The sequence below is a fragment of the Chiloscyllium plagiosum genome, chromosome 4, assembly GCF_004010195.1.
Source record: "Chiloscyllium plagiosum isolate BGI_BamShark_2017 chromosome 4, ASM401019v2, whole genome shotgun sequence".
In the NCBI taxonomy this organism is placed as follows: Eukaryota; Metazoa; Chordata; class Chondrichthyes; order Orectolobiformes; family Hemiscylliidae; genus Chiloscyllium; species Chiloscyllium plagiosum.
In genome coordinates this window covers 86127614-86154097 of record NC_057713.1, presented here as the reverse complement: position 1 = coordinate 86154097, position 26484 = coordinate 86127614, and the positions used below count along the sequence as shown (strand labels likewise).

General features: G+C 42.4%; 1 long non-coding RNA gene across 9 annotated transcripts in view; it reads left to right on the top strand.

Annotated features, from left to right (window-relative positions):
* The window catches only part of LOC122549174, a 228321-nt gene that overhangs the window by 43944 nt on the left and 157893 nt on the right, over nt 1-26484 (top strand). Inside the window, exon 1 of one of the 9 annotated variants that reach the window (XR_006311449.1) lies at nt 19766-19847. The exons of 7 other annotated variants lie outside the window; for them this stretch is intronic. This is a non-coding gene — a long non-coding RNA (uncharacterized LOC122549174). Of the gene's footprint in view, nt 1-19765; nt 19848-25013; nt 25102-26484 lie in introns of those variants that run through there. One more of the 9 variants, XR_006311451.1, reaches the window with a different exon arrangement.

Here is a 26484-nt window from a genome sequence, read left to right as displayed (position 1 = left end):
TCCTCTCATTTATCTTTCCACCCTTCAGGCACTCTGCCTGTATTCCTGATGAAAGGCTTTTGCCCGAAACATCGATTTTCCTGCTTCTTGGATGCTGCCTGAACTGCTGTGCTTTTCCAGCATCACTAATCCAGAACACCAGGTTATAGTCCAACAGGTTTAATTGGAAGCACTAGCTTTCAGAGCTCTGCTCCTTCATCAGGTGGTATGTTGACAGTCACCTGATGAAGGAGCAGCGCTCCGAAAGCTAGTGCTTCCACTTAAACCTATTGGACTATAACCTGGTGTTGTGTGATTTTTAACTTTGATTAGATTATTGCTTGAGCATGTATAAAGAGAGAATAGTTGACATTTAAAGTCCAATATGATTCCTCTTCAGACTCTTCAGCAATTGTAAAATAGAGTCATGACAAGCGCAAACATTAATTCTTTTCTCACTTCACAGATGCTGATAGACCTGCTAAGTTTTGTTTTGCTTTTATTTCCGATTTCCAGCATCCGTATCATTTTGATTTTATACATAAAAGAGACGCATAGATATATGTTGATTGGAGCCAGGAGGCACAAACATAATGCAAGGTCTCACTCTGCAATCAAATCTACTTCAAAACTAGTCTGGCTCCGTTTTCCTTTCTTTCTCAAACTGACTATAAAGAGCGCAGCAGGCTTCAGGAGCAGGATAACAAAATGAGCCGAGCTACTTGCACCAGAGCTCACTCACGTATTCTCAATTGCCGTTCTCTGGGCTGACTGCTTGCTGAGCTGCAGAGCACCTAAAAGAGTTACTGTTTGATTTTCATTCTTTACTGGGCCATAGGCATCTTTGGTTGGGCCAGCATTTGTCAACCGTACCTAGTTGTCCTTGAGAAGGTAATAGTGAGTGCCAGTTTGAGAGGCACTGCAGGGATTATAATAGACTGCTTTGGGGGGCAAGCTTCACATACAGGTTTTCATGGAAGTATGCCCATGTACTTAGTTTGAAAATATGTAGCCACATGTTCAATTATTTCCTTGGAAGCATGAGATGGCTGCACCAGGAATAATTTTGTCCAGATTATTAAAGTACGGATTCTTTATAGTAAATGCAGTATTTCATATTGCTAGAGGTGTGGAATTGTACAGTGAAGAAATGGGTCATGTAGCCTGTCAGGTCTTGCCTGTTAATTTTGATTATACAGACTCTTTAATCTAATTCCACTTTGCTGATTGCTTCCAAAAGCTTTTTGTTATTTTATTTTTAGTCAAATAACCATAAACTTTTTATTAAGGAATTTGTAATGTTTTCTTTAATGCCCTCTGTGTGAGGAATTTAAAGCCTCTTTTTCTTTAAAGTCCTTTTGTGATTAGTTTTACATTTAATCACAAGTGGAAACGACATTCTTTACACTCAAGTTGCAACTATTCTTATCCATTATGTTGAAAATCATAGTAATTCGCAAGTGCTTTAGAAATAATGTGTTTAACCGAGGCTGAACACCCCTTCATTCCTTTGCATCTCTTTTGTTTAATAGGTTGCTCAAGGCAATGTTCCAACTGCAGCCTAACAAAGATCTTGTAGAAATTCATTATTACTTGGCTTTTGCATTCTCTAGGTTCAAGCCCAAGGATGTTACTGACTTGTGCAAATGCTTTAGACATCTGCGCACCAAATTCCCCCAATCCTTGTACTGGCATTTAAAATACTTGAGGTCTACCTGGTCCCCACTGAATTGTATTGATTCTGTGCTGCCTGCCCTGTGTCAGAATCAATGCTTTCTGCCTGATGTCAGGTATCAGAAACAAGTCAGCTATTCTGCTGCCTGAAGGTTTTGGGTCTCACCTTGTCCAACTCAGTGTTAAATAATTGTTAACATTTTGTTTGGTTGTTGAGGAGAAATTTGATCTTCAAAGGAAGCGATGCCTTATAGCCCACAGATGTTTCTCAGTTCCCTATTTGTCTTGCTATAATGTGTGTCAGTAGGCACTCCATGAGGAATTTACCACCAGTCATTGCATTTTCAGGATCTTGTTGCAAAGAACTGCAAAAACAAAGTCAAGTTCCTCAAAATGAATGATTCGCATTATATATTTTTATTACCATACTTTTTTTAACTTCAGCAAATTAATCTAACCCAGTGGTCCTCACCATTTTAGGCTCGAGTCTGGCAGGGTTATTTTCGTGTTTGGCATTGGGAGGAGAATATGGCAAATGTCTTGCCATAACGGGATTTTAGTCAGTAAACTTGGCTAATCTGCAAATGGCATGGATTTATGAGAGGCTTCTGGAACTGAGTGCACTTAGAATTGTGTGAATAGTTCCTGAAGCCAATCTGCAACACTTTAACGGGCAGGTGGAACATTGACTTGGGAATTGTATTGCACTTCAGTTTGCTACTGGAGCTGAAAACGCTGGTGGGTGGAGAAGGTGTTGAACATTCAGTGTAGCCGGGAACATTTGAAGGACAGAATGGAAAATGCTGGAGCAACTCAGCAGGTTTGGCAGAAGCTTCGGAAAGGGAAACAGTTAACATTTTGAGTGCAATGACTCTCTCTCCTTGGGAGTTTTGCTTATTATCCAAGAACTAGTTACATGCTTTGGAAAGCCCTCTTTTTGTTCTCAATTAGAAATATACCTCATTCATCCCTTCCATCTGCACCAGTCCGAGCACAAGTGAAGAGTCTCCTGTGAAGAGGAGATGAGCGAAAATGAAAGGGAGACAGCATGAATATTTTGTTTCACAGCTCGTGTGTTGTATATCTTTAAGCGATATGTGCATGATGTCATCATTATTAAAACATGTGACCCGAGGGCATAAAAGTCTCAAACTCTAGCCTGAAGCATTACACACGGATTTGATTTATTATTGTCACCTACGTTGATAGGCTAGGTTTTGCATGCATTATGGTAGATCATACCTTAGGGAGTGCATTAGGGTAACAGAACAGAGAAAAGCATGCAAGGTTACAGTTGCAGAGATGGTGCACAGAGTGAGATCACCACTAAATTTAAAATTTGGGAGATCCATTTCGAAGTCTAATTCCGGCAGGAAAGAAGCTGTTCTTGAATCTATTGTATGTACAAAGAAACTTTTATATCTTCTGCCCAGTGGAAGAGAATGAAAGAGAGTATAAGTGGAATGAGAGGGATGTTTGATTACTTTAGTTGCTTTCCTGAGGCAGTGGGAAGTATAGATGGAGTTAATGGATGGAACGCTGGTTCGCATGATGGACCTGGCCGTGTTCACAACTGTCTGCAGTCACTGATGGAATCATGCTGCTGTTTGGAGCCAAGCAGTTTAATATTCGTCCAGACACTGAAGTGCCTGTGATCATTTTAAATGTTTATGTCAGCATCTATAACAAAGGTCTGTTGAATCTTTCAATACCATGTTACCTGTGCCTGGTTCTTATTGTCATTGGAGCTAACTTGAGCATTGCAACATCAAGTACACATACCCAGCTGGAAGCAAAGCCCACAGTATAGCAGATCAAAGACTGATAAATATATAGCTCTTGTCATGACCGCTGACATCTCAGAAGTGCTATTATTTTGAGGTGTAGTTGCTGATATAATGTTGGCAACATGACAATCGACAAGCACTCTGCAAATCCATCAAATAGCAATAAAATACTGACCAGGAGAATCTGTTTTTGTGATATTGACTGAGGGATAAGTATCGGCCAAAAACAGGAGCTCGCTCGCTTGCGCTTATTCAATAAAGTGTCATGTTGTTCACTAACATCTGCCCGAGCGTCCAGGTGAAGCCTTAGTTTAAGGTCTCATCCAAATTAATGCACCTGTGACAGCTCAGCACTTCCTCTGTAGTGAAGTGGAGGGTCAGCCTTGAAATGTGTGACCAATCCCTCGGTGGGGACTTGTTTCTGAGCCCCACAAGGGTCAAGGTTCAAGTGTGCTGCCAACTGAGCCAAGGCTGATTCCGTTAAATTATGAGAAGGAAGGTCAAAATATAACTGTGGGCAGACACAATATGCCTGGCTTTATAGTTTCATCTTGGTTCAGATCGACACAACTTTAATTTTTGCAGCAAGTGTTGGCTGGGAACCAAGAGAAAAGCACCTCTGAAGTGTGCAGAGCACTCCTGCTGGTAGAATGAAGAGAACACCGATTATAGGTAGGTCCATAATCTGGGAATGTTGTGAATGCCAGTGAGGAGTGAGTGCACGTTGTGAAACCTACATGACAACCTCTCAAAAGCTTTCTCCACCTTTAAGATGTGCCAGTACTACTTACAGACTTTCCTCAGTGTCAAAATCCAATTTAATCATTAAACATAATCCACATAGGGAAACGGGGCTCTTGTGATGCAGTGATAGTGTCCATACCTCTGAGCCAGGAGACCTGGACTCAAGTTCCACATGCTCCACAGATGTATAATGTCACCTCTCAACAGGTTGGTTAGAAAATATCTATATGTGGAGAAACTGGTGCTGGACTGGGGTGGACAAAGTTAGAAATCTCACAACACCTGTTGGACTGTAACCTGATGTGTGATTTCTAATTAAGAAAATATCTCGCTCAAATAGGACCATGTCCTTAGTGCGGTTAAAACTGAAAACCAGACCAAGGAGGAAATCAGTATAATTGTAAAATGGTTTGAAGTTGTTCGGGATTTGCAGGCTGAAATGAGTCATGGGTTATAGAGGAAAGTTGTGTTTAGGCTACAGTTGGAATCAGCCACATTGTATCAAATCATAGTGCAGTCTCAAGGGCCTGAATGGCCTGCTGTTTCTAATTTGTATGATTGCCTCAGTGCCAGGGCACATGCCAACTTTTGTTTGGGATTATCTTTAGGTTTAGCGTTACCGTTCCTCGAGAGCTGTGGAAGTCTTTCCTGTGACCGAGCGACGGTCTATTTATAGACGAGTGCTGCTTAGCTAATCAAGTAAACCCCACTGATCAATAACAGCCCGAGTCAAAGGCCTGATGGTAATAATTACCCTCAAGGGCATAAGTTTGGTGCAAACTGGTCATGACCAGCTGAATGATGCACCTGGGGAGAGGACAATGTAGAGCCAATATAGGTTGAAAGGCCAACCTGTTAAAAGCTTTACATACAATATTAATTCCAGTGAAGATCATCATTGGTACATTTCTGGCTGGTACATTTCAAATTTCTTTTCAGTATATATTTAAAAAGGCATAACTTAAAATAATAGATCACATAGTTATAGTCCCATGGAATATAACTTAATGTCCTTCCTTGCAGCAGAGAGTTGGAGTGCATAACTAACATTTAAAGGGAGAAAGTTGAAAGTTCAGGTCTCACTCATGTGCAGAGTGCAAAGTCCAGTCCAATCTGGAGTTTCCAATCAAACATTTAAAGTCAGGCATGAAGGCTTTGTCTACCCTCTTAAAGTTGACTTTCGAGACCCCATAGGCGGAAGTGGGTACTGCAGATGCTGGAGATTAGAGTCAAGATTAGAGTGGTGCTGGAAAAGCACATCAGGTCAGGCAGCATCTGATGTTTCAGGCAAAAGCCCTTCATCAGGAATGAGGCTGGAAGCCTACGGGATGGAGAGATAAAATATCAACCTGGGCATTACCAAATGACAGGACAGTACTTACCCAATACTGAAATAAAAACATAAAATGGTTAATACTCAGCAGGTCAAGAAATGTCTGTGAATGGAATAGAATAAAATCTCTCCACCCCTTGGGCTCCCAGCCTCATTCCTGATAATGGGCTTTTGCCCGAAACGTCGATTTTCTTGCACCTCGGATGCTGCCTGACCTGCTGTGCTTTTCCAGCACCACTCTAATCTTGACTTTAAAGACCTCATTGGTTCAGAGATAAATACTGGCCATATTACTAAAGCTAACTGGTCATGACCTAGTTTCTGTTTGTGAGAGCTTGCTGTCCATAAATTGACTGCTGTACTTGCAGTGTAACGGTACCTCAGCAGCACTTTGTGTTTTGAGTGCTGAGGTGCAAAAGGCATTGCATTTTGTATGAAGGTGTTTGTTTTTGGAGAGTAGTGTGGAGGAGGATTTATATGTTTTACTGGTTAAGCAGTTCATCAGACGACATTAGTGCTCCAAGGCTACAGCCAGTTTTTGATATCAACCTGGGCATTATCAAATGACAGGAGGATTTAATACCAAGGTTAAGGACTGTACTTACTCAATACTGAAATTAAAGCATAAAATGCTTAATACTCAGCAGGTCAAAAAATGTCTGTGAATGGAATAGAGTAGAATAAAATAGAATCACTACAGTGTGGAAGCAGGCCATTCAGCCCATGAAGTCCACAACAACCCTCACCGCACCACCATCACCTCCCTGTAAACCTGTATTTTCCATGGCTAATCCACCTCGACTGCACATCTTTGGACGCTACGGGCTATTTAGCACAGCCAATTCACCTAATCAAAGAAGGAAATCAAGTTACGGTTTCTGATTGCTAATCTTTAGAACTTCTCTCTTACATTAAAGTTGCTGCCTGACCTGTGTATGGAGACATTTTCTCTTCAAAACTTCCCTCCAGTTTTTCTCTCGTTCTCTTTCCTGCTTTTTTGAAGACACTGACTAACTCCTGCTGACACATAGCCCGTCTGTTGCCTTCCCCAGATTTGCGTACAGTAAAGTACCCAGTTCAGCCTGAGTCCACTCTTACGGCTATTCTCTCTCTCTTTCTTTTTTTACACCTGGATGAAGTAGATATTGACCAGGAACCTGATCCTGTTTCAGATTTCAGTGCATTAGGGCACCTACTTGTGTAGTTTTCAACAGAATGGCCTCTCCGTTGGGACAGGCTTTTTATTCATTTAAATGTTGGGAAAATGAATAGTAGCCCTTCCCCATTTTGAGGAACTGCTGTCTGGACATGCCATTTTGTTTAAACTTAAAATGCTTAGTTTTACAAAGTCTTGGGCCTTCCCTTGTAGGAATGAGGGACCCTAACCTTGAATGGTGGGATCCTGGGGCCTTTCCTCACCACAAAGGGAACCTTAGGTTTGAATTTATACATCTTGAAAATTCTGGATTGTCAGTTTTGCACTAGCTCATACAGCATAGCACTTTAAGCTGTTCTGCACTGTCATACTCGTATTGTTCTATGTTAACATAGTTTGAACTGATTTTATAATATATTTTATTATTTGAACACTTTCAAATTGAAAAGAAAAGGCAGAGCATGTGCAGCTGACAAACTTGTCTATTACCTAATAAATTTATTTGATACTATACCGTATCAGTTGGTAGATGATTGATAAATAAGATCTAAGAACACTTGTCTGTGTTTTAGTTACTCTGAGAACAATAAAGCAATTGTGTAAGCATTTCATTTGCCTTTATATCCTCCCTTATCTTTGAATTAGGTATATATTTTAATATGATCAGTAAATAGTGAACTTGTACAAGGGAACCCTGATTTGCAAACATCTCACTACGAACATTTACACTTAGAAGCACAATCCCTTGAAGTATAGTTTTAAAGATCTGACATATGAATATTTCCTGTGCTTATTATTTTATATTGTTCTGCGTTGTGTTCTGACTTCTGCATAAAGTGACTTGCAAATGGATTCAAGAACTGAACCTGTTCGTAACCTGGGAACCACCTGTGGAGTGCACATTTCAATCTACATCATTGTGTGGTTTTCTGAGATGGAAGTTTAGTGACTGTGCTAGTGCAGCCCATATTGAATTTTACTTGACTGTCTGGCTAACTGAGGCTCCAAAATAGTCATAGAGTCATAGAGATGTACAGCATGGAAGACCCTTCGGTCCAACCCGTCCATGCCGACCAGATATCCCAACCCAATCTAGTCCCACCTGCCAGCACCCGGCCCATATCCCTCCAAACCCTTCCCATCCAAATGCCTCTTAAGTGTTGCAATTGAACCAGCCTCCACCACATCCTCTGGCAGCTCATTCCATACATGTACCACCATCTGCGTGAAAAAGTTGCCCCTTCGGTCTCTTCTATATCATTCCCCTCTCACCCCAAACCTATGCCCTCTAGTTCTGGACTCCCCGACCCCAGGGAAAAGACTTTGTCTATTTATCCTATCCATGCCCCTTATAATTCTGCAAACCTCAACAAGGTCACCCCTCAGCCTAGTAGATCTGATCGGTATGGACTTCAGTAAGGCGTTCGACAAGGTTCCTCATGGGAGACTGATTAGCAAGGTTAGATCTCATGGAATATAGGGAGAACTAGCCATTTGGATTCAGAACTGGCTCAAAGGTAGAAGACAGAGGGTGGTGGTGGAGGGTTGTTTTTCATACTGGAGGCCTGTAACCAGTGGAGTGCCACAAGGATCAGTGCTGGGTCCTCTACTTTTTGTCATTTACATAAGAGGTACAGTTAGTAAGTTTGCGGATGACACCAAAATTGGAGGTGTAGTTGTCAGCGAAGAGGGTTACCTCAGATTACAACAGGATCTGGACCAGATGGGCCAATGGGCTGAGAAGTGGCAGATGGAGTTTAATTCAGATAAATGCGAGGTGCTGCATTTTGGGAAAGCAAATCTTAGCAAGACTTATACACTTAATGGTAAGGTCCTAGGGAGCGTTGCTGAACAGAGACCTTGGAGTGCAGGTTCATAGCTCCTTGAAAGTGGAGTCACAGGTAGATAGGATAGTGAAGGCAGCATTTGGTATGCTTTCCTTTATTAGTCAGAGTATTGAGTACAGGGGTTGGGAAGTCATGTTGCGGCTGTACAGGACATTGGTTAGGCTACTGCTAGAATATTGCGTGCAATTCTGTTCTACCTATCGGAAAGACGTTGTGAAATTTGAAAGGGTTCAGAAAAGATTTACAAGGATGTTGCCAGGGTTGGAGGATTTGGGCTGCAGGGAGAGGCTGAACAGGCTGGGGCTGTTTTCCCTGGATAGTTTGCTTAAGGTTATTTTTCTTTTCATCTGTTGTAGAAAGAACTTGCATTTAAGTAGCACATTTTCTCATCGTCTGAGCCATTACTAAATATTTCTTAGCAAACAGAAATGGCCATTGTGTGTGTTGTAGTTCAGATAACCGACCATTTAATCTATAATAACTTCACTCTAATGAGGAAACGCAAAAATAAATTCAATAATTTCATGCGCCCGATGAGATTTAGCTCTTTGAGATCGCAGGTTCTTGTGTGGCATGTGGACATTGCTGGCAAGACCTATATTTGCCTATCCCTAACTATATGCCCATCACATCTGCACCAACCCGCCGAAGAGCATCCTATCCAGACCCACTCTATCCCCTTGAGCTGTATGTTTGCTCGACAAACTAGGGCACCGAAGAGTCAACCACATTGAGGTGGGTCTGAAGTCACATTTGGAGGAGAGATGACCGATTTCCCTCCCTAATGGGTAGAACCAGTCAGTTTTGTGTACAGCCATCTACAGTTGACAAGTTGAAAGTTTTAATTTAGAGTTTATTTTAAATTGAATTCAAATGTCACCACCTCTGAAGGTAGGATTTGAACCTTTGTCCCCAGGACAGTAGCTTAAGGTTTTTGATTACTAGTTCATTGATATTACCACATCCCTCTGTAGGTTGGAGATGGGGTTGGAAAAAACTAAAGCTTTGATTGACAAGCCTACATTGTCTTTTGACCCAGATTGTTAGAATGATGCCTCAGAATGTAATATCGGGAAAAACTGGATCTTGTTGGTTCGTTCAAATGAAGACTTTTATAGGTTTAAGATTAGGAAACTGCCCCATGTTCAGTTGGAATCTGAGATCAGAACTATTCCAGTTTGCAACTGAACTTCCCAAGCTATGACCTCACTGCACCCCATTGATATTTGTTCCTTGGCAAAGTCTCTTGCATTGAATGTGTAAACCTTGAGATTAAAACTATATCCATGCTCTGAGATGAAATTGTTTTCAGACTGTCTGTGTTTCTAGTTGCCTGGAATTGAGAGCAAAAATGAAGTATTTTAATAGTTATTAAACTGAAAAGGTTGCAAGAAAGATTGAAAAGGATGATACCAAGGGTTTGAGTTATAAGGAGAGGCTGGATCGGCTAGTTATTTCTTTCCTCTGAAGAGTCAGAGGCTGAGGGGTGATCTTATAGAGGTTTATGCAATCATGAGAGGCATAGATAAGGTGAATAGCCAAGATTTTTCTTCAGGGTAGGTTTAAGGTGAGAGGGGAAAGATTTAAAAGAGACCTAAAGGACAACTTTTTCACACACACGGTGGTGCATGTGTGGAATGAGTTGCTAGAGGAAGTGGTAGAGTTGGGACAATTACAATATCTAAAAGCCATTTTGATAGGTAACTGACAGGAAACGGCCAAACACAGGCAAATGGGACTAGCTCAATTTGGGAAACCTGGTCGGCATGGACTTGTGGGCCCGGGAGGCCTGTTTCTGTACTATATGACTCTAAGAGCAGCTTGCAGAGTGGCGGGACAACCCATTGGTGAGCACTGCTCTCTCGCAGTGCCGGGGGCCCTTGAGCGACTGTATGTGTGGGTTTTCTCTGGGTGCCCTGATGTCCTCCCACAGTTCAAAGGTTAGATGTGCAGGTTAGATGCGTTGGCCATGCTAAATTATCTAGAGATATGTCGGCGAGGTGGGTTAGCCATGGGAGGTTGCGGGGATAGAGTGGGTCTGGATAGGATGCTCTTCGGACAGTTGGTGCAGATGTGATGGGCCTAAATGACCCCCTATGTGCATTGTAAGGATTCTATGATTCATTCGGAGAGCAAGAAACATGCATTCAGGTTCAGTCTCTGTTGCAAATTTCCCTTGCAGTACTTGGAGTCAATGATGTTGATGGTGAATGTGCTGCTTCATATGTTAGGCTCTGCCGTGTTAGCTGTGTGCATGAGTGACGAGGAAATTACAAACAACCTCCAATTACATTACATTGGGGAACTGCACGGGGAGGAGAGTGAGCAGAAATTGGGCGTTGCTCTCCAGCTTATGGAAGAGTTGGGCCAGGAATACACTGCTTTATACTAAGTCAGTTGTGAGAGATAGTGAACCTCTGTAGAAACTGGCACCTCACTGAAATGTCTTTTAAATGTTTGTCTGTTGTTTGACCTTTCATTGAAGGAAGTAGGCTGGAGTATTTACCCCCAACTGGAAATGTGCAATATACAAATGCAGTGTGATTTATTTTCCACCTGTTGTTATTCTCCTCCTCATTGTTTTCTATGAAGCGAGTAAGTGTAACAGTTTTCATTATTGTTTCTGTCTCGTCCCTCCTGAGATAGAGAGATGTTGAGGGGGTAATCCCATCACAATTGCAGCATAAATTAAATGGCTTTGTATGTTGCTTGTTGGTACTCTTCCACCTGCGTGCTGCAAATCCATTAGAGATAGGGACGATCCATTTGGAAGTTTTGCTGATAGCCATAACTGCTGACCATGAAGGGGTCATCAAGTGTTATTATGATGCCTGTTGTCAAACTACTAATTGTCATGTTGACACGCCACTGGTCCCTAGGAGAAGTGAACTTAAGAGCAGCAGTAGGACATTCAGCCCTTCAAGCCACCTCCAACATGCCAGAAGACCATGTGTAATCTGAATGTGGCCTTAAATCCACAGTCCTGTTTCGCCTCCTAACCCTTTAACCCCCAGTCAAGCAAAACTCTTATCTAACTTAGCCTTGAATCTATTCAATGACCCAGCTTTCACTGCTCTCTGAGGGTGAGAATTCCATGGACTTATAGTAAAAAGAGTTCTCTTTGTCTCCATTTAAGACCATTTTATTATTTACCTCCATTGTAGGCTTGTGTCTCTTTGATGTGAAAATCAATATTTGGGGTCATGATGCTGTACAGTAAGCATCATTGAAACTGACTTTGGGTATTCAATTGGCCTTGCTTATGCCTGATCATGCAGAAATTCCTTGGGTACGTATAACTCTGAAGCTATTCTGTTCTGTGAATGTGTTTGTGGAGTCACCTCTGTTTGACAAGTGCCAGTATCCTTAGGTGATTTGCTTTTGAGAGAGCTGCCCCATATCTGATTTTTGTCCTTCCAAGAGACTCCCAGAATGAACAGCAAATAGTGAGAGCAAAAGTTGCTGTTCTTCCTTTCCTCAGAAGTTCATTCATATTTCACAACCACACAACAAGGTGCTGGGTGTGTAGGGAAGCAACTTAGTCCTAAGAGGCCCAGGGTCGTGCATTGATCCAGCAGAAGCCGCATCAAACTCCAAACAGAGAAACAGAGCTGCAGAGGTTTACACTCAGTGCTGAAGAGAACTAAGAAAAGGATTTGCTCATCCCTTCCAGCTATTTAGTGTGATCACAGGCGGATGGCAAGACCTGTTTCACAACCCAAGTTTTCTTTGTGCTTCTGCTAAAGAACAGCAAAGTACAAGTATGGAAGAGACAGTCCTATGTTTCTGTGAACGATATACTGAACTTCAACAGTGCCAACAAATTCTTTAATCCAGATGTGCTGTATTTTTTTTTGTCTTCACTTTTAGCCTGCACAGATTGCTATTGGACCCTGTAGCCAGGTAAGCTCTTCTGTGCATATTGTATTTGCATGTTCAAAGTATAATATAGATTAGTTGGTTGGAATACCTAATGCTTGCTGGCCTCTCTCCCTGTCTCTGTTAATATTCTAGTAAGTGCCAACGTCATGTGTAACATTTCAACAGCCCCCAGTATTAAAGCTAGGATGGTTCATTTTTTTTTTAGAGAATAACATTCTGATGGGCATTTAGTGTATTGTGGTTAAACAGAGATCTGTGAAACACAGCTGCAGAAACAAAGGAAGCAAGTCGTGTTCAGTTTGGTCTTTTGTATGTTTGTCGTGAGCAGTGTCAAGGTGATCCAGTTGGGGATTGCTGCAGTGTTGTCGTTACTGTGTTTTTTTGTTGCTGTTTACTTGAAGACAAATGGGATTTCGAGCTGGTGACTACTGCTGTTATAATGTCTTCAGGGAAGTTTGTTCATACCAAATAAAGGCCAGTGCACAGAACACAAATAACACAAAAACAAAGACTAGGTGCAAATATGCCCAACTATTTCCAAAGATGTTTGTGAAAAGGATGTGCTGTATTTATGCACACCTTTAGGATATTTGGATCTATCCATTAATTAACTCAACCTAAAGCTGAACATTTCAAACACTCCAATTGGAGTAGATTGCTAAAACCTACTGTTCACACTTCAGTTCCTTACCGTTCACATGTCTGCTATTTTGTTAAGCCTTTTTTTGTTCTCTTTGGCATATGGTATAAATCTTTGTAGCTCTGTTTTCACCTTGGAGTTTGAATTTGCAATTCCCTTCCCAATCTTCCTGTGGGGCTTCTGAGATTGTTCTTATGCTGATGGACCTACTGCCAACTGTGTAATGTTTTGTAGTACCCTTGTCATCAAAGCATCAGTGGAGAGAATCCCTGTTGGTCCAGTGATCAGGGACTGACCTTTCCCAAGTGCAACCAGCTAGCAGACTGGTTGTCATATGAGCCTAATGGAGAGGAAAGGGAGAGTGATGTTTGTAGATTGAGAGTTTCCGCTCAAGTGTTGTTCTTCCTACATCCTAGCCTCAATATAATGACTTTTGGACTGCTGCCTTAGTGTCAATCATTTTTGCATCATGAATAACATAATGCTGTAGCCTCTCATCTGGTTCCCACAGTATAGAGAGGTGCAGATTTTCATTACAGACTAGGTTCGAAGCCAAAAATCAGTGTCTTAACCCAAACCAGAACGTATGCTTCATGTGCCCCTGGAAACTAGTTCATAACATCGGGTGTCTTGACGAAGGTTATCCCATCTAAGATTTCATGGTCAGAAGAAAGTGACTGTTCTAGCATGTGGCTGAGAGACATATGCATTGTCAGGGTCAAAGTGGCAATTGGGCGCAGAGCCAGGCTTTGTTAGCTGGCAAATGCCATGTCTCGTTATAGGCCAGCTAAAGGCAAATGGCCCCCACTGTCATCTGAAGCTTCTTGTTTCGATTGTCTTCATTCGTTTTTCTAGCCAGTGGCAAGTCCCAAAGACCAATGACTTGCCCTTTTTACACTGCTGTAGAAATGGCCAGTCTTTGTTCCCGTGCTATTTCAACTCTTTAAAATGGTGGAATGTGGTCCTTCTGACGGCTGTGTGATAAATCAGTCATCAGCCTCAGTTTACAGCCCTGTGTCAGTTTTTAAATGTTTTTACCAGCGTAATTTGATCTATTCGAGGAAGAATCTTGAGAATTCATCCCATAAACCTTGTTTGTTGGTGGGTGGCTGTCATCAATCCTTTGTTTGGAATTGCCTCAATAATAGTATATGTTGTACTGACATTCCAAAGGATTTCCAAAAGCACATTGAAGTTAATGCACTGAACCTGCTAACTATTTACACTTCGAAGTGATATTTGTGGCTCTTTTAAGTTGCTTTTTTTAAAAAAAGTTATCTTTATGCTACCTGATCTCCGATTTATCTAAGTCATTGAAGATCTTTTTTTGTTTAGTTCACTTTCCTCTTCACTCCCCAGTGTATTTTGCTTTCTTATGCAAACCTTGTACTTTGGTTGTAAATTGAAAAGGAATTATATAGAACTACAGCTTAGAAATGGACCATTCTGTTCAATACTATGCACATATCTGCTGTTCCCCCATGCTTCACCTACTCCTTTTGGCATTTCCTGCTGTCCCTTTCTCCCTTGTCTAGCTATATCTAGTCATTTATCTAGCTTCCCCTTAGAACCACCCATGATACTTGCCTCAACTACTGAGAAGTAATGAGATCCATACTGTGGAAATTTTAATGTGTCTCCTTGTAATATATCATTGCTCAGTTGTCCAAGCTTTAAGAGATATGGGGGTAGTGTGAGAAAGTGTAACTGAGGTAACAGATCAGTTATGATTTTATTGAATGATAAAACAGGTTTGAGGGGCCAATGGCCTTTTCCATCTCCATTCTTTATAAGGTCTCTTGAACCGTGATGGTCAATGAAAGATCCTGTGCCAAACAGGTGGCCAGCTATGGCCAGGAGCAAAGGCCTTCCAGTGACATCCCCTAGAGGAATCTTTAGAATGTGAGAAACCTAACCTCGCCTACAAGGATGGGTCAGGATGTAAATAAGTGAAATTCCTCCGTCTGGAAGGTGCTGGTCTTGTTCTGAGCTTTGCTGCTGCAGGAAACGATTCCTACGCTGTGCCACTTGTAACAGACCGCTCCCAACATCAGTTCCATAAATGACTTGTTATGGTTTTGCTGTGAATTAGGGCGGCACTTTTTAGCACGATGTGAGCCACTTGGATGCTCCAGTCAGAGTAGATATCACAGCCTTGACACTTTGTGGCAAAACTTCATTTTAATCTCTCTGAGATGGATGTCCTGTGGATCAGTAATCGTAATCTGGATTCGACACAGTAATGAAAATTTCATTGCATTGTCTGAGAGCCTGCCTCTTGTCCTACCACGTGTGTCCTTAACGTTCTGCACTCTTGTATTGGTGTAAGTGTGGGTTGGCTCCAAATATGAGAGAGAATTAGAATTTCCACATCTAGAGCAACCTGACTGTGGCAATGGTACAGCTGTGCTCATCGAGTGATGCTGGATCAATTGTTAATTTGAGAATCATGATTGTGAACCGAACGTATTAAGGGATATGGAGTACAGGCAAGTATTTGGAGTTAGGGTCACAGATAAGCTATGATCTCAAAGAATGGCAGAACAGACCCTATGGTCTATCCCTGTTTCTGTGCGTGTTAGATTTTTTCTCAGGGCTTTGATTCTGATGTGCTTGTACTTGGCAAGGTAAAAGATGTCTATTTCCAAATGACACCCAACTGTCTGCATCCTCTTCTATTTGATGCTTAACAGTGTAGTTTGCCCCTGCGGGGAACCTCTGCATCATATTCTTTTCACTTGCACTAAATGATACATCCGTTTTAATACTTGTGATCTTGTCACTTAGCAGCTATTCAGAAACCGCCGCTGCCCGTTCCTAAACCACTTGCAGTTTCAGGCATTCTTTGTGCTATGACTGTTTTGAAAATTGGCTGGTGAGACCTGTTTTTTTTCCCCTTTGTGTCTCTTTTAATGGCAGTATTGCACGTTCTGTGGTTTTTGTGATGATTTTTTTTTCATCCATTAATAGCCACTGCTGAACTATGTTGTACATGCAACCTCCTGAAACTGCAGCGGTGTGTCCTCAGGATGACCTTTTTCGATTCTGTAAGGATGTGCCATGAAAAACAAAGGGAGATATTGGTTGTACAGAAACTGTCAGAGTACCATTAGTTCACTGTTGGCTCCAGAAAGTTTTTTTTGCCATTTCCAAAACAGTCCTTTAATGCTTCGAGCTGTGGCCTAGGGCGACTTGGATTTGATGATTTTGGCTTGTGATCTAGATGCAACTTTTCCAATTTAAACTTGAATAGTCAATGTTCAGGTCCATATTTTTGGACATATATTTGTCATGATTCAGTGCTGTCAAAGACTCTGAAGTTTTGGTGTGAAATCCTGCATTTTTCCATGCCACACTTGAAGCGAACAAGCCTAAGGAATAGTAACTGCTTCACATGATTTTTGTCAGCAACCCAGTAACATAATCTCACAGTTGCGATTAACTGATGATAAAAATGTTGACAAATTTCTCCAGGCATGCTGATTTCAAATTGCTAATAAACGTTTGTCCCAGCCGCCAAACAATTAGCCACCGGAACAAGTAGCCCATTGAGTAGCAAGCTTTCCTGTCCTCAGTGACCTCCTGTAAGCAGATTTGGTGTGTTTGCAATATCATGTAAAATACTCAAAAAGTATTCCCTGGTGTCTGCGGAAGCTAACATAAACTTTCCGGGCTGTTTCTCTCCATAAATGCAATCAAGAATTTTGGCTGGGGGTGAGGCATTGGATGGCCTCCAGTTGGTACAATGGAAGCTGTGACCACAGCGCGATAATGAGACATTGAGGCACGTTTCAGCAATGCTGCAGCAACAATGAGCAAAGACCCCTCCGATCAGTGTGTGACAGGCTTCCTTTCATTTTGTTTTAATTTACATTTCCTTTCCTTCCGAAACCAATAGCTGACGCCAAATTACACTCTTGCTGAAAGATAAATCCTTTCTTCAGTGCCACAGATACAGCCACTGCACAAAAAACCAATTGTAACCATTTGCGAGATCAGTATTCTAACCATCGGTCATTGCAGTGAGTTAACCACCTGGACCGTTATAAATCCTAGTGATGTGCGCAGACACGTGCATGAGTAAGATTGTTTTGAGAAAGACGCTGTAAACGTCCGCTTTGTAAAAAAGGAATAAACTTGAATTGAACAGGAAATGCTTGCCTTTTTATACCTCGCTGTACCATACGCTATTCAATAGCAGAATGAGCATTTAGTTTAGGGCAGAACATGCCTATGTCTGAGGCAGCAACTGGCCTGATTGTGGAAACTGTGAATGTGGCTCTGAATCCTGGATACTTTCTCCGTTCCATCCAACTAGCTCCCCCACACCACAAAACCCCCCTCCACCGCCTACCTCCTGACTACGCCCTCCCCCTCTCCCCTATATGTCTATCCACCTTAATGGCCATGGAAGATGAGTTCATATCACCACTGGTTGGCCTGTAAATCCATCCACTTTGTCACACTCTGAAAAAAGAGAATTTAGATTTATGTCACACCTTTCACGACTTCCCAAAGTGTTTGCAGCACTTCTTTAAGTATGTGCACTATCAAAACTAGGAAAAAGGACAGCTACTCTCACACAGTTAGACATTAGTGAAGGACAGAAAGGAGGACTTGCATTTGTATGGTATTTTTCATGACCATTGGTGGGCTCAAGGTGCTTCAAGCCTTTTGAAGTGTAGTCAGTGTGTTATTTTGGAGAAAACTGGGATGTTGATTTGAACTCAACTCCCATAAGACCCATTCAGCCACCCTATTACTCTACATTTAACCTTGATTAATGCACCCAGCCTACACATCCCTGAACACTATGGGCAATTTAGCATGGCCCATTCAGCTAAGTGCACATCATTGAATTGTGGGAGGAAACCCATGCAGACAAAGGGAGAATGTGCAACCTCCACACGAGGCTGGAATCGAACTCTGTTCCCTGGCACTGAGGTAGCACTGCTAATCACTGAGCCACCATGCCGCCCAATAGAGGGATAAGACAGCTGCATTAACCTGTGGGTACCATACCTCAGGCAAGGGGAGAAATTCTGAAGGGATGCCCTTCTTTCATGGTAATTTCAGCCAGTGCAGAATTGAACCCATGTTGTTGGCATCACTCTAAATCACCCTCAATTGACGCTCCTCTGAAGCAGTTCAGAGTGCTACATGAATATAAGCTATTGTTTCATTACTTCCTGGAGCTTCAGTGCTGTTTTCACCCACCACACACACATACACCGCAGCTCCTTAGACAGTACCATCCAAACCACCGATCACTTCCATCCAGAAGGACAGTGGCAGCAGGTACATGAAAGCATCACCACCTGCGAGTTCCCCTCCAAGCCATTCACCCTGCTGACTTGGAAATACATCACCATTCCTGGTCACTGGGGCAAAATCCTGGGAATTGCCTCTCTGAGGGCATTGTGTGTCTACTTGCAGCATATAGACTGCAGTGTTCAAGAAGGGAGCTCACTACCACCTTCTCAAGGGCAACTAGGGACAGGCCTAAGCATTGACTCCCACATTCCATGTATGTCAAAAATCCCGATATTGGAAGGCAGTCAGAATGGGCTGCTTGGCTGGTTTCTGAAGAGCTCAAGGTCCAGAGGATCATCCATGTTGACAGAATCTGGTACAAATAAAGAGAAATGGTTCAGCCCTTTCTGAAAATAAGCACGTATTAGAAACAGAGCGAGAAACAAACACAAGGAGAGGAAATTTGTGGCCAGCAAATTGCCCAAAACCCAATTCTCTGTGGCGTTCTTCCTCATTTGCAGCCCTCTGGGGTTCAGATCAGTCTCCGTAGTCTCTCACACGTAGCTACCAGAACCCTGTCAAACACTGCAAATGATGAACATAATCTCTTAGGGTAAATAAGAACTTACCGGCTAAACAGCTGAGTGAGGCTAGTTGGATTTATCATCTGCTTACACTTTCTCCGCCCACCTCCAGGCGCTTGTCGAGATGAGGAATGGGGTTTGCTGGTGAGCTGCAGTGACTAACATTGACCCCCCAGCAGGGAATTGGGTTGCCTTTTGCCTCAGAACAGTCATGTGTTAGTGTGTGCCATCTGCTGCAAATGATACTGCTGCTGATTCCCAGCAAGCAGGCCCGATTGTCTCGATGCCCCAGCACAGCGTAATTGTGTACACTCTGCTTTTAAAGGGACGCTGTGCATATTGTTCCTTTTTTCAAAAAAAAAGCAAAAATGGGAAGAAAATTATGGAACACGTCTTTCACAAACCTTTTTGGAGTTCTCTCTTTTACTTTATTTCTCTCTGTCTCTCTGTCACACTCACGCACTGCCTTTCTTTTTCTCTCTTGTCTCTCTTACTCTCGTGTTTTCTCTCTCTTTGTCTGCCTGTCTGTATAGAGTTCATCTGTAGCCTTTTAGTATGACCAATTGGAGTGTCACTGGTCTGAACTATTGCATTCATGCGGCTGTCTCACTTTGAAGGAGTCTGTACACAGTTCCTGTTGCAATGCAAATCTGAGAACTATAGCGCTGAACGTGGGTGGAATGGTGCTGTTATTCAGCTCTCCAACCGGGAGGAGGTTTATTGGTTGTAGGCTGCTGTGACTTCGCCTCCACACAGACTTGTGAATGCTATAACTGTGCTTGTTAGAATGCAGACAAGTTCAAAATCAGAGCTGCTCAGTGGTCTCAAGTGGCAGCCTCGTCATTTCCTGTTAGTCAGAGCCGCACAGCAGATGGCCATTGTGTTTGGTGATGATTGCGCTTACAGCAAAGTATGTGTTTCCAACAGCTGATCAATCCCTGGAATACGTCAAAAACATTCCTAACAAGGTCCGACTCTTTTCCCAAATGTCAAATGCGATTACAACTCAGATGTCCAGGAAGTCGGTAGCTGTGTGTTTTTAGTCTGTTTACTTGATTTGTTTGTGAGTGATTCTGTTAATGTGCAGCCATTGGCAGCTGTTACTGGAGTGTTACTAGAATTATAAAGTAGCTCTGGTTCCTGATTGGCCCGGTATTGGGGTTTGAACCACTTCCGTGCGTGGGGGTGGGACTCAGGCTTGGTCCCCGACTGTTTGTGAAATTTAGCAAGGGAAAGGCTCGAAATGGCCTTCAGGTACCTGAGCTATCGATAAGTATGTAAAAGATGAGCGGACTTCACTGTTCTGTCCAGGAAACCATGCAGGAAGTTATAAACTGTGGATGAGGGCAAACGTGATTAACCCCGATTCACAAAAGCGAGCATGCAAATAGAAAAATAATGTATTCGTACAGTACGTTTCACGTCCCTAAGATGTGTCAAAGTGTCTTCTAACCAATAAGTTGCTATTAAACCTGTAATGTGAGGAACTGTGGCAGCCAGTTTAACCTCCTCCTGGCAGAGGCTGTTGTGGGCAGAATGTAGTCCAACTCACCAGGGTAATATGTTCCTCTTCACATAATGCAGTATAAACACTCATCCAGGCAAACAGGGCTCCACTGTCATCTGAGAGAGGCACCGTCAATGCTTGCAGCTCTGCCCCTGCATTCTGCGAGATTTTGTACCCGCAATCTGAAGCAGGTTTGAACCAAAAGCCTTCAGATTTGGGAGGTGCTCTCATTGAGCAAAGGTTGACCAATCAAAATGTCTGCTTTTCTTCGGAATTTGGCCTTTTCATCCATCTCCGCTTAGATGATTGCAGTAGCTTCAGCAGAAACTTGGGGCCAGGGACCCAGGTTCAATACCCACCTTGGGCAACTGTCTGTGTGGAATTTGCACATTCTCCTCGTGTCTGCGTGGGTTTCCTCCCACAGTCCAAAGATGTGCAGGTCAGGTGAGTTGGCCATGCTAAATTGCCCATGGTGTTAGGTGCATTAGTCATGGATAAATGTAGGGGAATGGGTCTGGGTGGGTTGTTCTTTGGACGGTCGGTGTGGAGCTGTTGGGCCGAAGGGCCTGTTTCCACACTGTAGGGAATCTGGGGAATCTTGCTCCTGTCAGTGAGGACCACAGAGCTATATGTTCCACACAACAGGGGCTTACTCGAACTGCTTCAGTGGGTTGCTGTAGCTCATATCACATCTTTTATTTTCGCCTCAACCTCTGGTGCTGTTTCCTCCCCTTTTTGACAGTCCTGTCTCTTTCCTCACTCGGTCTTTTTTTGATGGTGTTGTCTACAGCCGTGGTCAGTATCCTGCTTTGAGTTTCTTCTCAATAGCCTCCACGCTGCTTCTGCACGAAACAAATGCTCCCTTCCTGCTCTCTAACAAATTGATCCTGTCATTAAGAAGTTGAACCATCAGTATTACAGACAGCCTTTAACTCCTACTGACTTACACCCCAGAAAAGTCAAGAAGAGGAAATGAGAAATCTATAAGAACTGCTGTGGGTGGGGATAGGAAGTAAAACTTTGCTTTGTTGTTATATGCAGCAAAATTGTAAACACATATTGAATGCCCTTAAAGTGTTATTACACACAAGTATTTGAATATTTATTAATTGTGTTTAATTGTAAGGTTTAGATTAGATTAGATTCCCTGCAGTATGGAAACATGTCCTTCGGCCCAACAAGTCCACACCAACCCTCCGAAGAGTAATCCACCAGACCCATTCCCCTACCCTATACTTACTAACGCACCTAACACTATGGGCAATTTAGCATAGCCAATTCATCAGGGTGTAAAGGCAGTATTTTCTATTCTGTATTTTTATTGCGGACTGAAACTAGAAATGGGCAGTTTTAAAACAGCAGGGATTATGAAAAAGGTTACTGCACCTTTTAAAAGCAGCTTCCTGACACTCATTGGAGACGATGTTTACACTGCTGTTTGTTCAAGCAGTGAAGAAGGTCTAGTTACAGACTAGAACCAAGGGTGTGTGTACGAATGGAAATTTGGCCAGCAATAAGTAGCTGATTGGTTCATGGAATGGTGATGTGTTGTTGATGACAAAGGCTTCTACCTGCCAACAGCAATGTGATTGGCTCCCAGGTAATAGCTTGTCAGTGTGAATGTTTGGATCAGAAATCTTTGAACATCAGGAAAGGAAAGAGTTGTCCTTCTCTCTGCAGTTTTAAAAAAAAATCCTGAAGCCTGAAGAAAACTGGTTTATTTTTTCTCATCAGTAATAGTAAACTGCAACTCCGACCCAAATATGTCAGATACTTTGTCGGTGTGAGCCAGTTGTTGTGAGGTTCAGCAATCAATTGAGAATACCTGGAGAAAGATGATTAAGGAGTAGCAAGTCCCAACAGGCCAAAAGAAAAAAGGATCATCTCAGCAATCCCTGTCCATAGAGGCTACTGGACTGCCCTCCCGTACTGTGTGTGTGTGTGTGTGGGCACGTGCGAGTGTGTGTGATTCTTGTTAAGTACAGAAACCTCATCCGTGCTTTCTGTCAACTTGGGTCTAAAAGAATACGAAACTTTTGCCTTTGTAGCATGTTTAACTTCAGTGATGGCTTCAGGAATAGCGGGACATGATTTGTAGTGCACTACCGAGTGAGGAGTTATGGTGGAAAAAGTTCACTTGTGTATGTGAGGTTGAAGTGGAGTTCAATACAACATTATTGGTTAAAAATAGAGCCAGACCAGCTCTTAGGAATATACTTTGGTTCACTTGGAAGGTTGAACATAAATCCCCAGTGCTAAGTGAATTGCTAAGTTTATCTCGGACTCTGTGCCTGCTCGAAAATGGCAGAAATAATTGGGCTGCAGTGATGGGAAACTTACTTTCCAGTCACTGTTAAACGCAACAAATAAAATGTTTGCCAAAGATTGTCACAGAGTCATAGAGATGTTCAGCACAGAAATAGAGCCTTCAGTCCAACTCGTCAATGCGGACCAGATATCCTAACCTAATCTAGTCCCATTTGCCAGAACTGGGCCCATATCCCACTAAGCCCTCCCTATTCATATACATATCCAGAATCGTTTTAAATGCTGCAACTGTACCAGCCTCCTCCACTTCCTCTGGCAGCTCGTTCCATACACACACCACTCTCTGCATGAAAACATTGCCTCTTAGGTCCCTTTTATATCTTTCCACTCTCACCCTAAATCTATGCCCTCTAGTTCTGGACTCCCCCCATCCCAGGGGAAAGACTTTATCTATTTATCCCATCCATGCCCCTCATGATTTTATGAACCTCTATAAGGTCACCCCTCAGCCTCAGCCACTCCAGGGAAAAAGCCCTAGCCTACTCAGCCTCTCCCTATAGCTCAGATCCTACAACCCTGGCAACATCCTTGTAAATCTTTTCTGAACCCATTCAAGTTTCACACCATCTTTCCGATAGGGAGGAGACCAGAATTGCACGCAATATTCCAAAAGTGGCCGAACCAATGTCCCTCACTGTTGGAGATAAAAAGAATGTTAAACTGTGGAATGATTGAAGCGATGAAAGCTGATTGTAAAAATAGGTTCTCCTCAAGTGTTTTGTAAGCAGTCAGGTACTTCTCAGTTGTAGAAAATGTGGCGGCCAGTCATGCACAGCAAACTCTCTCAAACTGCAATGGAAATAACCAGGTACTTTGTTTTAGTGATGCTGGTTGAAAGATAGATATTCGCTATAGCGCTGGGGAACTTCCCAGTTCTTTGAATAATAACACAAAATTGTTCACATCTACCTGAGAGGACAGATGGAAACTCGGTTTAATGTTTTGTCTTTAAAAATGCACTTAGTAGTGCTCTAATGTGCAAAATTAGATTATATTTGCTCTAGGCCCAATACAGGCCTGGAGTGGATCCATGCTACGTAAATGAAGCTGACCCAGCCAGCTGAAGCACAGTCAGTTTATTAACTCTCGTATGGATTCTGTTAAGGCATTCGCCAGTCTAGCTCAGGATTTGAAAGTGTTTTTCAAAAAATTGATCTATAAAATGCACATTAGAGTTAAAATTGGGCAGTGCATAAGGTACACAGCAGATTGGTGTTATTCAATAAACTCTGGTATTCTGAGGTACTTTGCTACATTTGCAGTTACAGGTTATATTTGCAATATTCATTTTGTGTTAAAACATTCAACATGAAGGGTTTTAGTTTGGTTCCTGCCCCTCTGTATTATGGAATTTAAAGTACAGCTTCATCCTCATTGAGTGTTTGCAGCAGCTACCCGAAATCTTGATTTTTTTTTTGTATTCATTCATGGGATGAGGTCTTCGCTGGCTAGGCCAGCATTATATCCCTAATTTGCCCAGATGCAACTGGTCTGGAATCACCATTTAGGCCAGGCCAGGTAAGGATGGCAGTTTCCTGATGGGGTTTTTTGCAATGATCGACAATGGGTTCCAGATTTATTTATTTCATTGCATTCAAATTCCACCATCTCCTGTGGTGGGATTCGAAATCAGGATCCCAGAACATTACTTGGGTCTCTGGATTAACAATCCAGCGATTGATACCTGTAGACCATCCCCATCTCTTGGTGTCTTCTCCTGAGCTTTGTCTGCAACAAGAACTCCTGCAATGGAATACCAGCAAGTTTCTTCATCCTGATCCTATCGGAAGAACACCTGTATTAACTGTGATGTGGAGGTGCTGGTGTTGGACTGGGGTGGACGAAGTTAAAAATCACACAACAGGTTATAGTCCAACCTGGTGTGTGTTTTTTTTAACCGAATTAACAACTTTTCTTAGAGAATGCATCTCTACCCCAATCTGGTTTATTGACACTGCAGAAATGATTCATTTTCCGGGGCTGTTTATTGTGCTGTTTGACTTGGTACGGCTCTTGTCAGTATATGTCCCTATCACTCTAGAGAATCTGTGTTTGCAAATGTCCCTCCTTCCTGATTACAGGCTGCGAGAAAACAAACAATGCCCTTTTTAAATCTCAAAATGTAGTTTAGACTAATCTAATTAAAAGAAATGTGTTTATTTCCTCTCTCTCTCTCTCTCTTTCTCTTTCTCTGTCTTTCTGTGTTCCTTAATACAGCCGAGGTTGAAATTTAAAAGTCATTACTCAGAGGATGTGAGGTTAGGGCTATAAACACATGACACATCTCAGTTCCTGCTGACTGAGATCCTTCGAGATCATTTCTTTGACTGTTCCTTTGTTGCTTGTGCCAGTCTCCGCTTCTGATTAGATTACAGTGCCAGGCTATTGTGAGTCTGTGTGTGAATCAGTCCACTTTGTGTTATCATCAGTCTACCTTGGCGTAGTGCCCAGTCTAAATTTGTTTGTGTGTGTGTGTGTATAATGCAAACAAATGATTGAGAATTACTGGGACGACTAGACAAATTGCCTTATCAGTCTTGAGTGTGAAATTCTGTTGAAAAACAAGGCTGATCTTTCCTTGCAGAATTTTTGAGTTGACAGCTTGCTGTCTAGACGGAGAAACTCCAGGTTTAAAGATAGGAGTCAGGCCGTGATGTTTCGCCTCGTCTTTTCAGGTTGCATCCAACCCAAGCACAGGAAGTAGCTTAAGAAATGAAATTTATTCTCATGGATAACTGGATGATCAGATTTAACTTGCTTGTGAAGGATGAAATTTGGATGAAATATTAGTTATTGTAAATCAATTTGGGTTTATCACTGTTTTATTTGCAGTGCAAGTATTTATTGAGTCGATATATCAATTTTAATAAAAATTACTTGAAGTGTTTAAGCACGAATAGTCAGACAGCTTGGCTGTTGGGTTCTAATTCACAGGGATTTGACTTGCATTGGAAAATAGACTCAAGTCTGGGTGCTTGGTTTTCCTTGGTAAATGTGGGCTGTCCCTTGGTCACTGTAGATTCCTGTGAAATCCATTGACATCCCAAGGCCGATTGAGAAAAGAACATCAATTGCTTCCTTGTATTCCATGTGGGACTCCTGTTAAAGATGCCTTTAGCCATTTTCAGCAAATGCAAGTTAACAATGGGAGGATATTGTGAAGATAATGCTATAGTCCCACAAAAGGCCGCATTGTGTAATATCTTGGAACTGCGGTCTCTCAATCTAATCAAAACACTGTATTTTATTCCTGCACATTAACAAATCAGGCTCAGTTATTCCGGTTGGGTAAACCTTTTTGATTACTTTTTGTTCATCTGTTTATCCTGCAGCTCAAGGTGTCACACATTTGCTGCTTCCTATGAGACTTGGATTTTCAGCTTTTACTGTCTGGCTCCTGCTTCTCTTCCCTATATTCCAGCACTACCCATCCTCCTCACAAAATAAACTCTCTCAGCTTATCTCATCGTCCATGAGGCCCACCTCCTTCTCCCTGAAGACAATTCCCACAACATTCCCAGCAGCTGGACTTGTTCCTGGCTCCCACACTAGCTGCCATTTGTAAATGCTACTCTCTTCCCAGTTAGTGTCCTCTTTTTCATCACACTCCACTCAAACCCATCCAACTTCATTCTGTCTCCCATCGGTCTTCAATCTGGCTCGCTAACCCCACCCCCCATGACCCACCCTTGCCCTTTCCTCCTCTCATGCTCTCTCTCTCTCACTCTCTCTCTCACTCTCTCACACACACAAACACACATACATGCACC